This window comes from Neofelis nebulosa, chromosome 4, assembly GCF_028018385.1.
Source record: "Neofelis nebulosa isolate mNeoNeb1 chromosome 4, mNeoNeb1.pri, whole genome shotgun sequence".
NCBI lineage: Eukaryota > Metazoa > Chordata > Mammalia > Carnivora > Felidae > Neofelis > Neofelis nebulosa.
In genome coordinates, this window is record NC_080785.1 from 105,414,967 (window position 1) to 105,433,211 (window position 18,245).

An 18,245-nucleotide genomic window follows, 5' to 3' on the forward strand; every position below is an offset into this window, starting at 1 on the left:
TTTCCCTTTAGGGGTGTGGTCTGCGGAAAGGCAGACCCCTTTCTGCCGATATCACCAGTGTAAGAGCCAAGCTCTGTTCCCTTAGCATGATGCCTCTTCAGGTTTTACTTTCTCAGTCAACACAGTCATTTTTTTCCTGCCCCTGAGATTATTAAAATAAGAAGTTGTTCTCATATGCTTTTGTTTGATATTTTAGATTCACCGGGGCTGCATTTAATTCACAAAAAGCCTTGCCCTTTAGAAGACATTATATTTTAAAGCCCAAGAAACCTAGGGCAGGGGAGACTTTTCTCGAATCACACTCAGAGAGGAGGATGATTTTAATGTAATGTCTTTGGATATAGCAGACTAATATTTAGGTTTTCTTTCTGAAAAAAAAAACAACAGAAAGGATCTTTGGGAAGAGAAGAAAAAGTCATCGTGCTTATGAAAACATTTGTTTTTAAATATGCACCATTTTTATTGCTTTTTGTATACAGAGAGTCACATGTTCCTGAGTCAGAAGGGACCCAAAAGGCCCCTTGGCACAGTTTTCTCCAGAAGGTTTTGCACCGGAAGGAGGAGCATTGAGCCTTAGGAGTTGGCCCGTGCTGTTCCTTGACAATGCTTATGATTTGGAATGTTCTTACTTCTATTAAGGTCAAATTCTTTCTTTGACACTTCCGTCACCAATTCTCATTCTACTACAGAATGGTAAAAGCTCTTCTCTGTTTTTTTCCCCCAAATAAGTCCTTCTTACATTGGAAGAAAGGCAGAATAAGCTCCTAAATTATCTTCCTTGTGACATATTTTAAATATGTTCTTTCTCTCCGCATTGATTCGGTGCCTATATGATGTTTCAGGATCCCATGCCGGTTGCCGGACACAGAGAGGTGAAGGGTATGGCCTTCGCTCTTGCTGTCCATTAGGGAAGGCACTCAAATAAAAGTGAGTGTTGGGATACAGAGTAATATCTCTGCACATATTCGTGTATGTGTGTGTGTGTGTTTCTGTGGCAGAAGACAGAGAAGAGAGTACCTAACTAACTTGTATTATGGAGAGGATAATGAACCAATAAACACCAGTCCTACAAAATAAATCCTGAAGGATGCGCACGAGCTTTCTAGGTACATAAGGGAGAGAATCACCTTCTAGAAGATGTGAAAGTTCACGGAGAAAGCAAAGGATAACGAGAGCATATCTTTTGTTATTGCTGTTGTTACTGTTGTTGTTTTAGTTTCATCGGAGTCCAGTTGGCACACGATGTTACATTAGCACCAGGTGTGCAGCCCAGAGATTCAATCACAGTGATTCAGGTAGCAGCAGCCATCTGTCACCGTGCAACACTGTTACGATATCACTGACCATATTTCCTACCCTGTGCCTTCTATTCCTGTGGCTTATTCACTCCCTAACTGGAAGCTTGTACCTCCCTCTCCCTTTGCCTTTTTCTGTCCATGCCCACCACCCCCCCGCCAGTCATCAGTTTGCTCTCAGGTCTGATTCTGCTCTTTGTTTATTCATGTGCTTTTTTAAAGGCTCTACATGTGAGTGAGATCATATGGTATTTGACTGACTCAGTCTGACTTATTTCACTTAACATCGTACCTGCTGGGTCCATCCATGCTATTGCAAATGGTACGATGCCATTCTTTTTTACGGCTGTGTAATATACATGTAAATATACATCTACAATATATCTTACATATTCTTAACCTATTTGTCTTCTGATGGACATTTAGGTTGCTCTCAAATCTTGGCTATTGTAAATAATGCTGCAATAAACATAGGGGTGCATATGTCTTTTTGTATTGGTGTTTTGGTTTTCTGTGGGCAAATACCCAGTAGTGAAATTATTGGATCATATGGAATTTCTGTTTTTAATACTTTGAAGAACTTCCATACCGGTTTCCAGCATATACATAAAATATGGAAGACAGAGGAAAAAAAAAGAAGGTTTTTTTTAAAGTTTATTTATCTATTTTGAGAGAGAGAATGAGTGGAGGGGCAGAGAGAGAGGGAGAGAGAGAGAATCCCAAGCAGATTCCATACTCAGTGTGGAGCCCAACATGAGGCTTGATCTACGACCATGAGATCATGATCTGAGTCAAAATCAAGAGCTGGTGCTTAACTCACTCAGCCGCCCAGATGCCCCCCAAGAACGTTTTTTGTAAACTTAAATGACCATTAACTTGATATAGGCTGTTATATACTCAGGATGTTATATATAAGCCTCATGGCGACCACAAGCCCAGAACCTGTAATAGATACACAAAAAATAAAGAGAAAGCCAAAATGACACTCCAGAAAAACATCAATCACAATGAAAGAAATCAAGAGAAGTAGAAAGGACCAGGGAAGAACTTCCAAACAACCAGAAAACAACAAACAAAATGGCAATAAGTACATACCTGTCAGTGATTCCGTTACGTGTAAATGACAGCATATCTTATTGTGTTCAGGGAAGACCAAGGAGCTTAGCAAAGCTGTGGCTCAGTGTTTATGAGGGACACAGAGGTAAGCACAGGCTGAAATGGCAAGTGGGGGCTCAGATGATAAAGTGCCTTGATTAACTCTACTGTGTACATTGTGTGGATCACAGGAGAGTGCAGGAAGGCTGAAAAGGGACCAGGCTTGTGCTCAAAAAAAAAAAGTTCTCCCCACTCTGGTGCATAAAATGGGATGGGATGAGAAGGCCAGAGCTGCTCAGCACAAATAAATCACAAATAAATAGAATGTTTGAATAAGTAGATAAAATAGTAAAACAACTCTGTTAACACTGTTTGCATAAATAAAAGAGAACTCTAGTGTGTCTACAAGGAATGTAAAACTACAAAGATCATCTATCAGATTAAAAAAATTTCTTTCTAATGTTTATTTATCTATTTTTAATTTATTTTTAATGTTTATTTATTTTGAGAGAGAGACAGAGCATGAGTGGGGGAAGAGCAGAGAGAGAGGGAGACACAGAATCCAAAGCAGGCTCCAGGCTCCAAGGTGTCAGCACAGAGCCCCATGCGGGGCTTGAACCTATGAACCGTGAGATCATGACCTGAGCGGAAGTCGGATGCTTAACAGACTGAACCACCCAGGCGCCCCTAATGTTTACTATTTTTGAGAGACAGAGCATGTGCAGGGGAGGGACAGAAAGAGGGAGACACAGAACCCGAAATAGGCTCCAGGCTCTGAGCTATCAGCACAGAGCTCGACTTGGGGGCTTGAACCGGGCGATCATGAGATCATGACCTGAGCCGAAGTCAGACGCTTAACTGACTGAGCCACCCAGGTGCCCTCCGCTATCAGATTTTTCAAAGAACTAAATAGTATATCTGTAAATGAAAAAAAAAAAAACACCCAATAACTGAAATGTAAAAGTAACTATTGGGGTGCAGTATCAGATTTCACAGAACTGTGGAGGGATTCAGAAAGTGAATGGGGAGACTTTAGTGGAGTGCACCCCGTAGAGATGAAGGAATGGGAAAATAGGAAAATCTCTGGAGCATTAAGTGAAAATCTGGAGAATATTCCTAAGATGAGTGGGAAAGAAAAGAAAGACATAAACAGTATTTTCTATAATAATAATAATAATAATAAAAATCTATGGTATCAGTAACCTACAAGCAGGGATAAAAGGGCGATCAGAAGTAGATTTCCTCTGCAGTCTTAGTGCCCGTGGGTCAAATATATGGAGAGACGGGCACTGATTCCATTAGAATTTGATGTGTTAAATGTTCATGGTAGAATTTCTGGGCAAACAATTAGGAATGTACTTCAATATGGTGTCAGAAGAAGAAAGTTTAAAGAGATGAGAAGTTGATGTCGGGTGTTGGAAGCTTCATGCAGCAATAACTGAGATCAAGGAAGGAAAAGGAGGTATTGTTCAGACATGCAGATAACCCAAGAGTGTTAGGGGGACTTCGGGAGTATTCCCAAAGAGGTATTTCCATCTGTTTAGGGACAAGAGAAAACCAGGAAATAGAAAAAGTAGTTTTTTACTTTACTTAACATCCTAAGATAGTAAGAAATAACACCAGCTAGCGTCCTCTGTTTGTCAAATAGATAAATTGGTGAAATAGAAATTAACGGTACACTCAGAAGTGAAGCTAAAAAATAATGACATGTGTCATATTTTAATTTATATTTCCTCAGTTGAGGAAATAATACATAAGAACACCCTTGGAATGATTGGAATCATTGGATTAATCAGATTCATTTTGATACTAGTGAGCTAATAAAATATATTTAATAACAGGAACCATAATAATACCATTAATAATAACGTAGGAGGGAAAATTCCCTTTAAAACCAGAAAGATACAAGAAGGATCACCCAGAGGTGGATTGCATTGTCAAAACAGGAATTTTTCCCCAGATTCCTCAGTCCTCCAATCTTAATAAATGTGCCTGGTGCCTTTAGCTGTGCCTAAAAGTGGTAAAAGAACTTTGCTTCCGAAAGTGATCCTTTGCTTGAAACCATGACCTTTCTCCAAGAGAGCCGGTAGGCATGCTTTTATCAAAACAGATGAGTAGATGTTTTCCTTCCCAAATGGTTACATTTGTGAACGAGTTTATCCCAGTACTGAAAAGCACAGCACTGTTGAGAAACACATAGGCCTACCCTACCCCAAAGAGATAAACACTTCGTACACCCCAAAAGTTGTACAAGTATGTTTGGAAAGTATTGGGAGATGGAGAATGTATTGATAAAGAATGGTATACGTCGTAAACCACTTACCTGAGGAATGGCACGGGACGCCGAGTGTAACAGATCCGAATGTGCCATCAAAGGCAAGCCAACAGAGTGGAAAGGACAGGTGGAGTGTCTGGATTCCCAAAGAGGTACAAGTCCAGCCTTCCAAAATACCAGTGGCATCAATGCCCTGCTTTCTCCTGAGCATACCATTCATTTGCAGACCATCAAACACCTGGCTAACGTTTCCCCTAGCAGTGAGAAATTCTGTGGGACACTGTGATGGTGAGACGTGATGGCCAGGCGTAAATGGCGGTCAGGGCAGTGAGAGGCCAGACGTCTGTGACACGTGAACTTGTGCACCGCCAGGTCTGCATCGTACGGTCATCAGTGGTGCACATGATACGAGAACTCAGTGCCCGCCTCCCTCCCTCTGCTCTCTATGGTCTGTAGTTGCCACTTAGCTTGCTGTAGGGACCATGCAAATTTCAGTTAGGCTAAGTGGCAATCTGGTGATCCTGTGCAATCTGTCCTGGTGTTGTCTGTCCTTGACCTCTCAACACAAGCCTTTGTTACCTCGTGAGGTGTGATTTCTCAGAAGAAACAGGGAGGAAGTAATTTTAAAGTTGCGTGCATCCAATAAGATAGTTGCAAAACATTTAGAGCAAGAAAGGTCACAACGTCTGTGAGAAATGCAAAGTCATAGTTGTAGATTTTAACACAACTGTCTCAGATGGTGATAGTGGAAGACATAGTCACTTAGATTTTAGGAGCATTGAAGAACGTGGATCACCGTGAAGAACAAAATTAACATTAAGGGGGCTTCACGCTGTAATGATGAAAAAACAACTGTAACTACACGCAACAAAATCTGGTTCCTAAATCTGTTAAAATTAACAAACCAGATGGAAAGATATTGACCATGTTCTCTATTTATAATCTTTAAAAACAAGTACCTATGATCAATGCTGCCTATAATCAATACTTAAAGACGCTAAACAAAATTAGTTTTGGAATGAGGACCATGCTTGGCTCGAGTGTGAGAGGAAGTTTGACCGAAGGAAGCATGTGGAGGGTGTGGGGGTCCTCGTGTGCTGGTGCTAGCCATACCTTCACCTGAGGGGCAGTTAGGTGAGTGTTTGTAATTATTCTTAAACTAGACTGCATATGAAATTATTATTTAAAAATTATTTTTTAAATTTTCTTTTAATGTTTATTTATTTTGAGAGAGGGGGGAGGAGAGAGAGCAGGGGAGGGAGAGAGAGAGAGAGAGAGGGAGCGAGACAATCCCATTCAGGCTCCACATCATCAGCACAGAGCCCGACGCGGGGCTTGAGATCATGACCTGAGCTGAAATCAAGGGTTGGACAATCGATGGAGCTACCCAGGTGCTCCTAAAAATTATTATTAAACATACAGTCTCTTCCATTTGTAAGATGTGTATCATGCAAGCCATATCAGCAATCAATGAGTGAAACAAAACACGGTCTCGTAAGACTTATAACAGCTCATTTCGGTCATAGGAGAACGGAGGAGCAGAGTATATTCGGATCATCCATCCACTTTTGTACGTGTGAAATTCTAAGTGCTTGCACAAATTTAGCTTACTATTTTCTTTACTTTTCTCGTATCTTATTTCTCAAGGTTTTTTTTGGTTTTAGTCAACCCTTGTCCTTATACGAATTCTATTTTTGTTTTGCTTACAGTGCTCTATTTCAGTTTTCACAAAATACGTTCACTATGGATCAATCATCAGAGGTCTTTCAAAGCAAGGCTTTGGTAGACCCCAGGAAGCCTCTAGTCCAGGTTACAGATGAGTAAGATAGTGTTCGGATTAGAGAAGTGACCTGGTTGAGGTTGCCTGTGAAACCGTTGTAGAGCCATGACCCAAGCAGGATCCTGGCTTTCACTTAGAGGTTCCCAGTGTGGTTCAGTGCTGCCAAACATCCATAGCGGAAGGTGCTGGAAGGGGCCTGCAGGATAGAGCATCTCTCTGGTTCCGTTATGCTCTCTTGGCTTTTTGTTTGTTTGCTCCTGCAGGGTTACGTGGTCATCAGCGGTGCACGTGACAGGGGAACTGGTGTCGCTCTGCCCCAGTCACACACACCCTGAGCACCCAGTCTCTTGGCACAAATGTGCTCAACCTTGGTGACCCCCTCCCTGGTCTTCCCAACGCAGATCCCACACGCTTTGCATCTGGCCCACAGAGGAGCACCTGTCACCCTCTGCTCACTTGGCCGTGGGACCATGTTCTTCTTGCAGTGACTCTAGTGGGTCAGGGATGGCTACAGCGACCCAACTCTGCCATCCAGTCATCCTTGGCTGCATTCCACCAAAGTCCAGGCTTGCAGATGGATCCCTTCCAAGCTCTTCTTTCTATGGGCATTCTCCTCAGCCAAATGGGACCTTTTAGAATGTTCTTTACATCTTCATAGGTACCCATCTCTCATAGGCTAACAATTCCTGGAGTAGACTTCTCTTAAACATATACAACAGTTTCTCTTTCTAAATTTCTGTCTCTTGGTTGGACCCAGGTCGATCCAATGGTCTACAGTAGAAATGATCTCCACATTAGCCATATTTATTAAGAAGGTTTCGCAACTGTCACTGGATCAAAGCAAGTTTATCTGGCTCCAAAACTTACCATTTGTGACCCATGTAGCTCTGCCCATAAAGAGAACTCTGAGTTCTCCATCACTTTTGAGATTAGAATCACCAACAAGCCTGTATCATGGGGAATATGTATGCTGGCTTTGTATGTCATAACTTGGACTTGCCTGAAAACCTTCCCAAACAAGTATTCAGGCTAATGTTTAATCTCCTCCATGAATCCTGCATCTAAGTGATTGTCTCCAACTCCAACCAGCTGCCCTTGCCTTCAGGTGAGACGGTGCTCTGTTTCTCGAGCTATCTGAACACAAGACACCAGACATGCAATCCCCAATGTCGTCCTCCTCTCGTTCACTGGGTTTACTTTCTGTCTTCACACGTGGCCCTCAGTTTCACTGAGCAGCTATCCTGGGAGAATCAGATCCTTCACGAGAAAGACTAAGAGAACAACACAGTAGGAAACCCCTGGGTTTGAGGGAGCAAATTAAAACAGTCTCTGGCTTTCAAATAATGGGTGACTCAACAGAGATGGGGAAGGGAATGAGACAATTTATGTGATGTTCTACTGATGGTCTGATCTCTGGAATCTTGGCAAGGCTGAGACCTAGAAGAGTGGAAATCAGACGGTTAGAGCAAATATATATCAGATATATATCTAAAAGGTAAGTGTGAAACTATTGTCTGAGGTGGTCTATAATTGCCTGAAAGGAAAATGTGTACAGGTACAGGCTAATTTGGAATTCTTTTCATCCATTTTGCAGAACAACTCATGTTTAACGTAACTGTCTCCCACTATGATTGTGGTTCCTCTGCCTGTATCGTTCAATTACGTCCAGCGCTGTCTGAAGACAGTTGCATGTGAACTGAATATCAACATATGCAGCAAATATCTGGAAACTATCTGACTGCTTTGGGCTCTATCCATGGGTAAAACTGATCAACCCTTGCTCTGAAGTTAAAAAAAAATGTTCAGCATAGTTTATCACTTAGAAAGTATAGCCAAAATTAATTTCCAGTATATCAGTGTAAGACTTCATATTCTGAATTTGAGAAAGACAATTGTTTTTGCAAAAAAAAAACCTGTAGAAAAATATAAGAACTGTGTTCTTTCTTTTTCTTTCTTTCTTTCTTTCTTTCTTTCTTTCTTTCTTTCTTTCTTTCTTTCTCTCTTTCTTCTAGTCTGTCAGTTCTGCAGTGTACCTACCTAATTCCTGACTAGTCTATATTGGCAACCAAGTCAATACCCACATCAGTTTAAGAGGAAACATTTCATTTGGGTAAATGTGTTACCAGATTCATTGAAATAAAAGGCCAATTTACTCACAACAGTTAATCCATAATTTGATGTAGATACTTACACATTCATAGCCACAGGACATAAAAAAACTTTATTAAAGAAAACAAAAAGCAGCTAGTGTAAATCGTGTTAGCACTTTAAAATTGGCTGTCTACTGAAGATTTTACTAACGTTACATCAAAAGTAACATTTTCACCTGGATAACTTTATGAGAATGTGTTGAAAACAGAATAATTTGGAAAATTACAAATACAAAATCTATGATTCTTTAAATCATCTTAGTATTATAATATAGTAATTATGTTAATATAATTTTAGGTATAACATATGATATATAATTAGATGACATATAATGCATAAAATATATTCCTCTTACCATAATTATAGTATGCTATATTTATATGTTAAGTACAATATGTAACATCATACACAATAGATAATCTGTGTTGTATTTTAACAGGTATATCTGTCTTCCATTCATCTTACAATGTATTAAATAACAAACTTAACAAGCATCCATAGAAGTTTTTATTTTGTTTCAGCAATTAAACATCTAGGGACAGAATATTGACTTTGTATTTTCAAGAGATTTCTTTCTTTAAACAAAGTGATCATAGATTCACAGTAAATAAAATCTGTCACAGAGTTCTCAATCAAACTGCCTCTGACTTTCTTCCTCACAAGGAAGTTGTGTATTCCATACTGTTACTTCTGTTTTATGGACAAACAAATTCAGAGGTGTGAGATCACTCACTCAAGCTGCCAAGGGCAGAACTGAGACTCAGTCTCCTTGCATTGATCTGTAATAACATTGAACTCGTCATCACCTGTCCTTGGACTGGAAACTTGCAGGGTGTGAAAACGTCAACCGTTGATTGACGTTCAATGGCTTGGAAAAGGAATTTTGTATAGAGGACAGCGTTTAGAACCTGATGCTGGAGGAGACACTTCGGTTGAGCGCCTCCTCGTTGTGGAATGTTGGGCTTTGCATCTCAGGTCTACAATGGGCTGCCCGATGCACGGAGCAGTGATGGAGAAACACCCAGTTAGACAGAGAATGGATGACAACCGATTTCAAGAACAATTTTAAAGATTTTGGTAAGAATAAGAGAATTCATCATATTTGAACCAGGCAAATACATTCTGTCTTCTAGCGCTCAGGCTAGAATTGAGATTGATTCTCAAAGATTAAAGTATACATTCCCATCTCCCACCCACATTGTACCTGTAACATGGAATTCTGGTGTCTTCCAAGGCTCATTGGGCCCCGTGGACAATGCCCTTTATATAATACCGAGTCAGGCAAGTCTGAAAGCCATGAGTATTTTGTATTGGTGACACCAGTGATGCCTCCAAGATTTAAGATGTTCTGCAGACAAAAACTTCAAAAGCAAGGAACTGAGTAAGAGCATCAAGCCTGACAGGACTCTCAATATACAGACACCCATCTTCCTTGGGACAAATCGGAAATGTCACACTCAATCCCTTGGTATGAATTTAGGGCTACTCTGATGAAGTCCCCTGCTATCATTACTAACAAAAAAGACAGACCTTCAGACCATCTGTCATGCTGATATGTACTTTTAGGCACAGGAGAACGGGCTCTGGGCTCCGGATGTCTTTGTCATTATTGCCACCAGAAACTGTCCATGTTTGCGGTAGACCAGAGTCTTGGGGAAATGTACAAGAAAACAATGGTCGGTGATGATGGTATTTAAACATGGAAGATGCTTAGTGCATGGTGAACATGAGGAGCCAAGAGACAGGGTGTCTTCTTATAACTTTAGCTTTTAAAATGAGAGACCCAGAGCACCTGGGTGGCTCAGTAGGTTGAGTGTCTGACTTTGGCTCAGGTCATGATCTCACAGCTCATAAGTTTGAGCCCCGCATAGGGCTCTGTGCTGATGGCTCCAAGCCTGGAGCCTGCTTTGGATTCTGTGTCTCCCTCTCTCTCTGCCTTTCCCCTGCTCACGCTCTGTCTCTCCCTCTCTCTCAAAAATAAATAAACATTAAAAAAATGTTACAATGAGAGACCCAATGAGAGATGCAACCACCCAAGAAGACCAATGAAGAGGAGAAACAAGATTTTTTAGAAATATGATGAAGTCATCTTCTCCCTCTGCAAAAACTCAGATGTCACTGGATCTGTTGTGACAGGAAAGGCTGGAGAAGGGTTGAAACCTCATCACTTCAAGGCATGTCACAATTCTTGGGAAGGCTCAGGGATGTCTTCCATCATTTCTGGCCTCCAGAGCACGGTCTACCCGGCTGGTTGCAGTCCTGTGCAGAATCAAATTTTAAGCCATGCCAGGTTGAGAGTAAGTTAAGATACATTTCAGCTATGGTATAAATTCCGAGACACTTTGACTACTTGGGTAGGTAGCAAAATGAGTGAGCCCCACAGAATTTATTGGAAGTGAAACCATTGAGAAATACAATTCATATCCTAAAGAGTAAGACTCTATTTGAAACAAGTACCATGGGGGACGCCTGGGTGGCTCAGTCGATTAAGCGTCAGACTTCGGTTCAGGTCATGATCTTACAGTCCGTGGGTTTGAGCCCCGCGTTGGACTCTGTGCTGACAGCTCAGAACCTGGAGCCTGCTTTGGATTCTATGCCTCCCTCTCTCTTTGCCCCTCCCTTGCTCATGCTCTGTCTGTCTCTCTGTCAAAAATAAATAAACATCAAAAAAATTTAAAAAAAAGTAGTACTATGGAATAAGCAAATACAAGCATTCTTGTAAAAACTTCAAACAGAGAAATGTATAAAATAGAAAGGAAATCCCCTCATAATTAGGGTTAGGATCAAAGACTAAGTAAGTATCAGGGATGTCTTTTGTGAACATCAGCGTAGTAATAGAACAAAATAATCTAGTTGTATGTTTGGCAGATGCCATTTTCCAGAACGCGATGAGACACGACTTCCTAAAAAAGATGTGCTGAGATGTTCCTTTGGTGTGAGGTGGGACAGTGATGGGGATGAAGTAAAAATGGTCAATGCTGGGATGTTAAAACCAGAGTTAACCTCTAGGTTGTGATGCTGGGTGAAGGAAGCTGGCCACAAAAGGGCAGATACTGTGGGATTCGGCTCGGGGGTGATACGTGGAAGAGGGAGATCGATGGAGACAGAAAGCAGACGGTGGTCACCAGGGGCCAGGGGAGGCCAAAGAGCCTTGGTGTTTAATGGGGACAGGGTTTCAGTCTGGGAGGATGAGAAAGTTTTGGAGATGGATGGTGGGGAGGGGCGCACTATGACATGAATGTACTTCATGCCTTGGAACTGAAACTTAAAAATGGTAAATTTTAGATATTGCATATTCTACCACCATCACAGCCACAAAACCTTAACAAGCCTGTCCCTGGATCAAATGTGCTGACATAAAAAGGAGACTCAGACACACGTGGCTGGTGTTATTACCTCCTACAGAGGATATATATTCACTCTTGAATAGACCCTGAAGGGCAGTTTCCACCCAAACTTTCCACGACATCATTTTGTTCTTCAAGTAGCTACTCATTACACGTTTCTTTTTTTTTTAAGTGATAGAAATTAGCTTACCAGGGGAAAAAAAACCGGTATTACGATCATTATATTGTTTCATGCTTCTCTCCTCTTCACAAATCTATGTAATTGCTACTACTCCATCGCTATTGTGAGCTCATTACTGATCCAATCATCAGTTACTTCTACAGAAGGAGGGACACACACACTTATTATGTGGAAATTCGGGGAAGAGGCTTCACATGAAATAATAGAGATCAAAGCACAAAATTCAAAAATGTTTTCAGGTTTTGGACCACATCGTTAGGGGAAGCGATAGGAATAAATAACTTTTAACGTAGCAATCACCAGGCCACCTATTTTCAAATGATTATTGGCCCTTGAAGAATAGTAAGGCATCAAACTGGGTAATAACTTTCAGGCTAATGTAGAGGAATATGGTCGTGTTTCCTTATATCGCCATTTCCCTTCCCATTTATTCCACGACCGGCGGATATACGCTTGAAATATGAGGGAGAATGCTGCCAGTGTTGCCAGCTGCCTGCCACATATATGCTTCATAATCTGCTAAAAGGAGGCTCTGGAAATGATGCTTTCTGTCCGCAGAAATCATTTAAAACTCTTCTTCCTTCTGCTTTCTCTGGGCCCCCGATATATCCACTCCAAAAGGGTAAGTGTGGATTTTTAACCTGTCAAAGACATGAAAGATGATCCGGCTAATGTTTTAGAATCCCTTTTATCTTGAAAGTTTATTTCACAGTCTGTGGAGCAGGTTTTGAATATGACTCAAAAGAGGGGACAATCAGGCAGCGATCTAGCCCGGTACTAAATAAAAATGATGACCATGGAAAGGCTCTTAAGTCTCTCGAGTTCCCTGTGTGAAAGGCGGGACTTGGGGGGATTGAGCCGGGGGTGGAAAGCACATCACCCCCCGAGCCTGGGGCCTCCCCCAGAAGCTCTGCAGGAGATTTCTCTGGCTGGCTGTATTGGCTCCAGGGGCCAAGCTCCACTAAGTTGTCCTGACGCTAATACCTAAATGCAACCCTACTGAGGTTGGAGGAGGGGGTCCTTTAGCTCGGGATTTAGTGAAGGCTTCAGGTGTGTCAAGAATGAGCTCAAGCTGGCGATGAGAAGTAGCTGGAATGTTCTGTGATGCACGGCAGCGCACACAGGCCAGCACACCGACACTATGTCACCATCATGGGCACACCAACACACATATGTCATGCCACTGGCACACCCACACCACATCACCAGCAATGTATTCAGGACATTGTTCTGAGATCTTAGATTTCTTCTTTAACAGTAATAATAGAGAGACATCTGGGTGGCTCAGCTGGTTAAGCATCCAAATCTCGGTTTGGGCTCACATCATATCTTACGCTCCATGAGCTCAAACCGCACATCGGGCTCTGTGCTGATGGCACAGAGCCTGCTTGGGATTCTCTCTCTCTCTCTCTCTCTCTCTCTCTCTCTGCCTCTCCCCTGCTCATGCTCTCTCTCTCGCTCTCAAAATAAATAAATAAACCTAAAAAATAATAATAGAATTAGATAATATTTAATGAACTTCCTGTCTTCAGGTCACGCTAGGCAAAGAAAATGGTGTCTTTTTTTCTAATGATTATTTATTTTTGAGAGACAGCAAAACAGAGAAAGAATGTGTGAGTGGAGAAGGGCAGAGAAGAGGAGACAGAGGCTCCTCATTAAGCAGAAAGCCTGATTCAGGGCTCGAACTCAGGAATTATGAGATCATGATGTGAGCCTAAGTTGGATACTCAATGGACTGAGCCACCCAGGCACCCCAAGAAAATGGTTTCTAAGATAACATCGCTGCCTGTTATTCAGGGTTGAGATGGTATTATCATGCTGACAGGACAGCTTGGAAGGAAGTAGTCTTTCCACAGAAACAAAGCTCAACTAAAGGTATCCTGGGATGGACCAGATGAAACTGCATGAGAGACACCACTGCAGAAGGAAGGATGCAGGCCAGACCAAAGCAAGAGTAGGGCCTCAGCTCTGCCACCCTGGGACCCAGTCCTTCAGCGGCTGTTAAACAGGGAGGCTAGACAAGCCTTTGGAAGCCAACTAGACAGGAAAAAAAATCCCAACTTTTTCAGCCCCAGAGTGAACTCCAGCCAGTTCCCAGCTGGGAACCTCAGTTCCATCTGTGGCGGAAGGACACCAGGGCGCCACAGAAGTTTGTCGTGTGTGTGGCCAGTGATGTGATGCGTGCCAAGTGCTTACTGGAGTCTCTCAAACAGGTGAATGGTGGCTCGTCAAGACGAATAAGAATCATGGTAAAATGTCCTGTCCTTGCCTCCCAAATCATGAAATGGGACTTTCCATCAGCACATGGCGAGATTTTTTCCAAACCTCCAGAGTCAACTCACATCGGTACATCTAGTGATGACTATGTCAGAATCGCTACCTGTTTATTGGTCATGGTGACGTCGGTATCCTTTGTTCAGGACCTCCCGGCAACACTGAAATTCCTTCAGTGTTCTCTCATAATTTACCAAGTCCTCGTGACACTCGGGGTTTCTCTCAGTGTTGCCTCTGCCTGCAACACTGCACCTGACCCCTTACTCACCTATATCTGATGTATCCTTTATGTTTCACCTTGAATGGCGCTTTCTAGGAAGCCTTCTCTCCGGACCTAAATTACCTTAGGTTGCCTTCCTAACTGCCCCATTTCTTCTTTCACTTCCCTGGATGTGATGGAGGCCTCCGTGTTAGACTACGTTCTGGGGAAGGGGCAACACTGTCTTAATCTGTCCTGTACCTCCAACACCCACCTCAGGCCTATATGTGGTATGCACCCCACAGTGTGGATCGAATTGAATTGGATCTGTTGGCTCAAGCAGAGGTTCGAAATCTCCTCAGGGAACAGTGGTCAGGAAGGTCAGGGTGCTCCAGGATGCTCACTGTTCAGAAAATGAAAAGGAGTCACTAAGAAGGGGAGACCCTGGACAGCGAGGTGGTGCTTGTGAAGGTCACAAGCTCTGGAGGATGAAACCTGCACGTAAAGTGCCCTTGGAAATCCCAGTCACCATCGCAGAGCTGGGTTTCAGCACTAGGTTATGGGCACAATTGGGAAGCTTGGAAACTTTACCACTCTTCCCAAATTCAATGTGTTGGTTAGAAACAAACGTTTCTCTGTTTGCAAATGGCAATAAGATTATGGACATCAAAAGAGGTGGTATTCGGTGGGAGAGCTCCAAGGACAAGAAACTAGGGGAAGGGCAAACAGAATCACACCGGGTTTTCCAGCTGTCCCGACCTGAACACATGACCCCTCTCCCCCAGTTCTCTACTCCATATTTGCTTTCTATTTGCACACAGGCATTTTAATCTTCCCAGATTATCATTACTGTTGTTGTTGTTTAATTTGAGAGAGAGAGAGAGAGAGAGAGAGAGAGTGCAAGCAGGGGAGAGGAGAGAGAATCTTAAACAGGCTCAATGCTCAGTGCAGAGCTTGATGCAGGGCTCAATCCCATGACCCTGGGATCATGACCTGAGCCCAAATCAAGGGTTGGATGCTCAACTGACTGAGCCACCCAGGTGCCCCTTATTATTGGTTTAATTCCAAGACTTACTATACATTTATAGTAAGCAAGACAACATGTCATTCTTGTAAAGAGAGACAAATAGATAACAGAATAGACTAGAGGGTCCAGAAATGTACTCACACATATATGGACAATTGAATTTTGGCAAACGTATGAAGCTAATTCAGTGGAAAAAGAATAGTATTTAGAATAAAAGTTGTGTAATGATTGGATTTTCTTAAGAAAAAAAAAAACGGAGAATAAAAAGAAAAAAGGAAGAGGGGAAAATTTTCCCCCAATTCAAAAATTAACCCAAAATGGATCATAGACCTAAATGTAAAACCTAAAACTACAACAGTTCTAAAGGAACACATTAGAGAAGACTTTAGAGATCTTAGGTTAGGCAGACATTTCTTAGACACAACATCAAAATCATTATCTATTAAAAATAAATTTAAAGGGGTGCCATCGTGGCTCAATTGGTTGAGCATCTGACTCCTGATTTCAGGTCAGGTCATGATCTCACAGCTGTGAGATCGAGCCCTAGTTCGGCTCTGTGCCGGGTGTAGAGCTTACCTGGAATTCTCTCTCTCTCTCTCTCTCTCTCTCTCTCTTTCTCTCTCTCTCCCTCTGCCCCTCCCATGCTCACTCACACACGCATGTTCTCTCTTAATAATAATAATAATAAATTTAAAAACAGATTTTATCAAAATTCTACCTTCTGGGCCTTGAAAGACGACATTAGAAAAAGTGAAACAATAAATCCCAGGGAGTATTTGAAAATCGTATATCCAATAAAGGACTATGAACTCCACACCCAATTAAAACACGAGGAAGAGGTTTGAAGAGATACTTCATCAAAGGTGATACAAGAATGGCAAGGAAGCAGAGGAAAGATACTCATCACCATTATTCGTTAGGGAGAATGACCAAAATTTAAAAGACCGATCATTGCACGTGTGGGCGAGGATGTGGAGGAAATCCAACTCTCCAATATTGCTGAAGGGAAGATTAAATCAGACACACTGCTTTGGAACAGATATTGGCAGCTTCTGAAAAATTTGTATGATTCAATCATCCCACTCCCACATATTTACCCAAGACAAATGAAAGCTTATGTCCACACAGAGATTGTACATGAGTATGTCTATGAGCTCTCTTTTCCATACCCAAAAGCTCAACAACAGTTGAATGAATAAACATATTGTGGTATTTCCATACAGTGGGAAATGCTCTGAAATAAAAACAAACTACGGATACATGAAACAACACAGACAAACTGTGTGAAACAACACAATAAATACTACGAGTGAGGGGCGCCTGGGTGGCGCAGTCGGTTAAGCTTCCGACTTCAGCCAGGTCACGATCTCGCGGTCTGTGAGTTCGAGCCCCGCGTCGGGCTCTGGGCTGATGGCTCGGAGCCTGGAGCCTGTTTCCGATTCTGTGTCTCCCTCTCTCTCTGCCCCTCCCCCGTTCATGCTCTGTCTCTCTCTGTCTCAAAAATAAAAATAAACGTTAAAAAAAAAAAAAATACTACGAGTGAAAGGAGACACTCAAAAGAGAATCTATAACGTATAATTCCTTACATATAAAAGTCTGGGAAATGCAAATTAATCTATGGTGACAGAAGGCAGCTCAGAAGTGCCTAGGCAGGGGGTGAGGGATGGAGAGAGGTGGGAAGGAAGGATTGGAAAAGAGCACGAAGGAGCTTTGGACGACAGGTGATACGTTCATTATATTGACTGGAGTGAGGGTTCCATGACTCTACGCGTATGTCAGAAGTTTATTCAGTTGTATCCTTTAAATACATGCAGCGTATTGAATTTCAATTACACTTCAATATAGGACTGCTGTAATGCATGGATGTATATCCTTGTACATTTGGAAGGCAATGTGTTTGAAAAATCCCTAAGTGGAAGTGTGTATCTTAAGGGCACATGAAAACGAATATTGATATTCTCACCACTATGCACAATAAGGGGAATGATGTATTGTAAAATATTTCACCATAATGCACAAGACTACAACTCTAGAAACAATCCAGAAATCCATTTTAAGTGAATTGCTTAATAAATTGTGGTTTATCGACATGGCTATTAAAAGACCAAGGCAAGTCTATTGATGGCTTTATGGGAAATTAAAGAAGCAAGATACAGCACAGCATTTACAGCATGCCGCCCACTTGGGGGAAAATATAGATATTCAGGTGTATGAATGCTTGTATATGTGTGCACCACTCATGGAAGGACACAAACGAAACCAATATCAGAGAAGGAAACAGGTGATTTGGGGAAAGATCTAGAAGATTTACTTCCACTTGTGAAAAAATAATCCCTTTGTCCTTGGAGAATTTTTTTTTTCATTGTGCATATACCACATATTCATTAACAGAGGAGGGCCTGGATGGGGAGGCAGAGGAGCAAGCAAGAAAATAATAACCAGGGCTCCTGGGGGGCCTCAGTCGGTTGAGCGTCTGACTCTCGATTTGGGCTCAGGTCATGATCTCCGTAGTTTGTGAGTTTGAGCCCTGTGTCAGGCTCTGTGCTGACGGTGTGGAGCCTGCTTGGGATTCTTTCTCTCTCCCGCTCTCTCTGTGCCTTCCCTGCTCACTCTCTCTCACA